This window comes from Vigna unguiculata, chromosome 11 (genome assembly GCF_004118075.2).
Source record: "Vigna unguiculata cultivar IT97K-499-35 chromosome 11, ASM411807v1, whole genome shotgun sequence".
In the NCBI taxonomy this organism is placed as follows: Eukaryota; Viridiplantae; Streptophyta; class Magnoliopsida; order Fabales; family Fabaceae; genus Vigna; species Vigna unguiculata.
In genome coordinates this window covers 15883047-15889597 of record NC_040289.1, presented here as the reverse complement: position 1 = coordinate 15889597, position 6551 = coordinate 15883047, and positions in this window count along the sequence as shown.

Here is a 6551-nt window from a genome sequence, read left to right as displayed (position 1 = left end):
TCTTTTATAATAATAGTATTAATAATTATTATTATTATAATAATAATAAAAAAAAATAATAATAATTATTATTATATATTATAATAATGATAATGATAGTTATAATAATAATAATAATTAGGTATAATTACTGATTTGATCTCCTAATTTTTTGGTTTAGTTCAATTTGTTCCCCTTATTATTGATTGGTTCAATTTAGTACCCCAATTATTTAAAATTGTTCGATTTGGTCCTCTCTGTTGAGTTGTAAATTGGAGTTAACACCGTTTCCGTACAGGAAACCTGTCAAGTTGTGAAATTTTTTAATTTTTTTAATTTTTATTTATTTTTTTTTAAATTATAATCTGCCACATGTCAGGTTACTGTCTGTCACATGGTAGTTTACAGTCATGACACGTGGTAGTGATAATAGTTGTTTTCAATTTAGTCATTTATTTAAATTTTTGGTTCAATTTAGTACCCAATTCTTTAAAACGATCTAATTTTGTCCTTTCCAATTTGGGACCAAATTAGTAAATAAGTTTAATTATAACTTATATATACATGTTAAAATAATTGTTTTGAATTTATACATTAAATCACTACACCTCCTAAATATTAAAATTATTTTATTTTTTAGAAGTGTAAAAAATTTCAAGTGTAATAAATTACAAAGGTAAAATGTAAAAAATAAAATAATTTGAGTATTTAGGTGAAGTGATTCGATGTATATATTAAAACAATATTATTGTAACATGTATATATAAGTTGTAATTAAGTTTATTTACTAATTTGGTCTCAAATTGGAGAGGATAAAATTAGATCGTTTTAAAAATTAGAGATACTAAATTAAACTAAAAATTTAAAATAGAGGACTAAATTGAAATCAACTATTACCACTAGCACGTGTTATGACGATAAACTGCCACGTGGCACGACAATAACCTCATATGTGGTAGATTATAAATTTTAAGAAAGAAAATTAAAATTAAAAAAATAAAAAAATTTCACGGCTTGACACATGTCCTGTACGGACACGATGTTAACTCTAACTTAACAGAAATGACCAAATTGAATCTTTTTAAATAATTGGGGTACTAAATTGAAACAACCAATAATAAGGGGACCGAATTGCACTAAACCAAAAAATTAGGGAACCAAATAAGTAATTATACCTAATTGTTCTTGTGGAGACAAATAAGAGATATTAGGGAACACAAATAATGCCCTACCTCAATCCTTGACCTCTCGAGCCGGCTCCTTCTCGACTTGTACATGCCATCTGCTAGCGTATACGGTCTGAACCATTAGGGGGTTACCTACGGAGAGGGCTCCGACGATCAAGTTAGCAAAAAGGCTCTCAAAAGTCAAATCTCATATTAGGGAATTAATGAAAGTGTACCTCTTAATTGCTGGGGTCCACGTGTGTTTATAAAGTTATTAATTATGTCCTTCATTCTTATGGGTTGGGCCAATATTTGGGTCCTAGATGGGTCTGGGCTTAGCCCAGGCCCTACGTTAGCATATGTTGGTACTAGGGGCCTTGTTTGCGACATTCTAAGTTAGGTGTTATCAACTTTTTACGTATTATTCTTTGCAGTAAGTGGCCTGGGCTGCTTATGTGGTTCTACTTTTTGTGGGACTATGTCTAGGCGGTCTTGGCCATGTACTTGCGTTGGTCTGCCTAGGTATAGTACACCAAACCATCAGTCCTTGCCGGAACAGGTGTGGCATCAAAGGCTTAGAAGTGTATGAGTTTTGTGTAGGTCATGAGTGGTACTGTCAGCTACAATATCTGTCCGCTGTGGTGCATTCGGACGATGCAAATTGCCACGATGTTATGGTTCATGGTTCATGTAGTTCAGAGCAAGAAAAATTACTTATTGTCGGGGTACAGTATGGTAGCCTCCCAATCTTTAAGTGTTATGAACAGTGTTAAGACTAAGGCATAAAAAGCGACGGTAGGTGAAAGGGTGCCAGATGTCAGAGGTCTATTCAGAGGGATTTGCACCGCCGTTTCAAGTGTTGTGACGTTTTGCATTCATTGTGACGCTTCATATGATTGTTGCTTTTGACGGGAAAAGTTGTAGTGATTTAGATCCTGGTTATAAATACAATTGATGAGGGAAATTTGTTCACCTTGGTTCATTTGCAAGAAGTTTGAGAGAAGTTATTTGTGTGCGTGAGATCTGTCCGATACATTCTTTATCTCTGCCATCATCTTAGTATCTCAAAAAAGGTATGTCAATTGGTAGTGCTAGTGGTAGTGTGTCATTATCTAGTTCGGGTAGTGGGAGTGAGCGTTCAGGGGAAGATGGGAGTAGTTGGTTAGATAGAGGGAGTGGTGGTCAATTGGTTGGTGTAGGGAGGATCCCAATGGAGACGATTACTGAAACGAGGGAGGATCCACCAGAAGAGGTGGCAGAAAGTAGCTGGCTGGCAAAGGCTAGGTATGAATGGGTGGCTGAGGATGTGCGGACTCAACACTCCTTATTCAGATGGTCTCGTTTGCTGAAGTCGTGGCTTAATTGTATACCTACCTAGAGAGGAATATAAGTCGAAACATACTGGCTTTGGAGAGGGTAAGCGTTATTGATTGCGTTTGCCACGACCAAGAGGGAGCTTCAGAAGAGTTTTTCTATATGTATATGTGTCATTTCTCACAGTTGTATGTGAGGTTGCCTTTCGATGATTTCACAATGGGGGTATTGCACTTGCTGAACGTTGCCTCTACTCTGTTGCATCCAAATAGTTGGGCATATTTGAGGCTTTCCAGGTTTTGTGCCGATCGTTGTATCTACAGCCATCCCCACGATCATTTTTATATTTCTACGATACATGACCAAGAAGTCCAACAACATGGTTGTCGCTAATAAGTCGGCTAGGGATAAGTGGGCTGGATGCATTTACCCAATCGTTTAATCATTTTAAAGATGGTTTCTTCAAGGTTGTGGTGAAGGAGCCTAAGCGTTCATATTTCTATACTGATGATAGGACCACCAAGTTCCCCTTCAGTTGGACCAATAACCCTTGGCAGTATAAGGATATGAAGAGGGAGAAGTTGTCATTGGCGGATAAGGAGGTGGTGGATACCCTAACGAAGTTTAATTGTAAGATGCCAACTAAGGGCTTAATTAGGGTTTATAATTCGATACACCCTATTGTTGATATAGAAGGTATCTTTTTGTATTTATATGGTAAGGTGTGTTTGAGTTAACTAATCGGCGTTGTTGTTATTGTTGTAGGTCATATGGCACAAGTCGGCAAGAAAAATTTGAATCTCTTTCAAGCTCTTCGCAAGGAGAAAGTGGCGAAGGTCAGGGCTGCTGGGAATACTAAAGTTCCAAATCTACAAGATCCCTTGGTGGAAGTTCATGTACATGGGGGGTCCAAAAGGAAAGCGGAGGTGCCCGCTAAGCAAGGCGGGGGCAAGGACGTGAAGAGGGTAAAGGCTGCCTTGTTGAGGCTGGGATCCTCTGTTGGTGCGAAGAAACCCAAGGCTGGGCTTTTTAAGTTGCTAGAGACTATTGTTCGACGTGATATTGAGATTAACTTGTCGGAGTCTTTGGTCAATTCTATTGACAACATGGAGTTGAATGCCATGATTAAGGCTATGTTAGAGTTTAATAGAAAAGCCTTGATTTTGGGACGCGGAGTGGGTACTTTGTATCATAGAGAGTTGAAGGAGGGTAATCGGTCCAAAATGGAGGAGCTACAAGTCCAAGTTGCCAAGCATGTTGAAGAGAAAGCGACTTGGAAGAAGGAGAGGGAGGAGTGGCTGGAGGAGAGGAAAAGATAAGGGACCTGGAAGGTGCAATGTTTAGAATTTGAGAAAAAGCTAAAGGAAAGGATTGTAGATCTCAAAGCCGATTATGACAAACTGAAGGAAAAACATGGCGGTCTGGAGACTGAGCTGGAAGATCTTAAGGGTTGCATTATCCTGGAGCACATTGATGGTTATGGTGGTAAGTGGTGGGGAACTTTAATAAATTTAACAAGATAAGCAGTGTTCGACCTAGGCCACTTACTTGTAGTAAATGGTGGGGAATTTAACCAGATAAGTAGTGTTCGATCCAGGCCGCTTACTTGTGGTAAGTGGTGGGGAACTTTAATAATTTTAACAAGATAAGCAGTGTTCGATCCAGGTCGCTTACTTGTGGTAAGTGGTGGGGAACTTTAATAAATTTAACAAGATAAGCAGTGGTCGACCTAGGCTGCTTACTTATGCTAAGTGGTGGGAAACTTAAGAAATTTAACCAGATAAGTTTGCTGAGTATAGGATGAAGAACCCTTTGTTTTATTCATGAAGTTTGGGATGCCTCGTTAAAAACTCTCTGGCCAAAACCCTCCTTAAGGAAAAAATGCCAGGTGAGGAAAGAGAGTACACCTAGGATTACAAGTATTCATTACATTGATTAGGCGAACTAAAGTAAAATTTTAGGTGAGATACATTCCACGTGTTCGGTATCTCTTCTCCTGATAGTTGCTTGAGTTTGTAAGCGCCTCCTCCTGCATCGTCTCGTATTCGATATGGTCCGTCCCAGTTGGCTGAGAATTTGCCGTCCTTCTTTCTTGCATTACTAGTCATCCTCTAGACTAGGTCTCCTTTGACGAATGACTGCGGATATATGTTCGAGTTATATTTCCTGGCCGCCCTTTGTTTAACCGTTATGTTTCAGATTTGCGCTTTGTCTCTCAACTCAGTTAATAAGTCTAGGTGGGTGCATAGATTATGTCGATTCTCGTTTGGGTCATATATTTGACGGTGTAGGGAAGGTTCACCAATTTCAACCAATATCATTGCTTCTGCGTCGTTGACCAAGCTAAAGGGGGATTCGTTAATGGCGGATTGTGGGGTGCATTTGTAGGCCCATAATATTTCCAACAAATCTTCTAGCCAGCGTCCTTTCGCGCCATTTAATCATTTTCGCAACTCAACTAGTATTACCTTGTTGGCAGCTTCAGCTTGGCCATTGGTTTGTGGGTGTTCTATGGAGCTGGTGATGTGTTTGATTCCAAGACCGGTGTAAAATTTAGCGAGTTCTTTATCTATGAATTGTCAGCCATTGTCAATTATGATAGTATGCGGTACTCAGTTTAACACCCCAATTTTGGGATGTCACGGATAGTTAGAAAACGAACGCATTTGATGAAAAAAATATTATCATTGAAAATATACTAATAAAAAAACTTTTAATTTAATTTAAATTACATAATTTCAAACGTCACTTTTTCAAAAACTTCCAATATCAATTGCGGACAAAATAAAATTACATATATTTTAATATCTGATTTAAAACAACTAAATAAATTATAAAATTTCCCGAGTTCACCCCAGCCTCTCGTCGATCTACTCTATGCCAAGATTATCTGCAATAGCATCTGCTCCCGTATAACACACACGTTATACGATCATCGCACATACAACAAACACACAAACAAATAGGGGTAAGTTAACCAAAAATAATGATATTCATAAAAGACATTCGTAAATAAAACATGTCCAATAATACTCAACGTTGCATTCAATTAACACGGAAACTTTATGATCACAATCCAACCTTGGTTTGAACACACAAACCCCAAATCTAAACAATCATATTAAACCAAACATAGCATCACATGTTCATTAAATTCCACCAAGAGCTTTCAAGCAAGGCAAACACTCCCAACATGCTACACATGAGAATTTATATATTACCAACAAAATACACACCACTACATCATGCATGGGAATTAAAGTTTCATAACATAAATCCATTAACTTATCAACACATTATACAAACGATTTGGGATTTTAGAAATAAACTACAGCTTGTGTAAAACTCCAAAAATCATGTATTTATATTCAAATTAAATATGATTGAATCAAGAATACAATGCAATAATAACCAACTTAATTGAATAACTATAGAGAAAGTTATAAACCAAACAAGCAACAAAGGTCAATGTTGTCAACAACCAAACTACAAGGACCTTGCGATAAAAACTACTCCATTACAGAGCTCCGATTTCAGATCGGACCAGTCAAAGTCAAGAACTATGTGTTAAGGATTGGTTGTTAAAATTTCAGCATGATCCAACGGTTAACGAAGTAGGAACCTTCATTTTACGAAAAGTGTGTAGTGTAGAAAAATGGGTAGCGCCGCAAAATGAGATAAAGAAAAGGAAAGGTGGCTGCACCAAAATAAATAGGTTACGTACAAGCAGGATCAATCCTTGGCCTCATTGAAATATAAAATCATTTACTGTACCCACATCAATACGCATGATATCAAAAAGAAGAAAGAGGAAAGCTAATAACTTTGCACCACATTCACGTAAATCAAAAAGGAGAGGTAGAAGAGTTAATCTCATGCAAAAAACTTGCTCCAACAACGTGAATGAAGAGAAAACAATCACATATGCAGGCCATGGAAAAGAGAAGAATATATCAAGTATATTCATTAAAACCTCATGCACCAATCAACAAAATAAAGAGAAGAAATAAGGTAAAGCTTCAAACAACACAGAAAAACAAACTCAGCTTCCCCTACCTTGTTAGCAACCTCAAATCCTTTCTCCCATAGTCT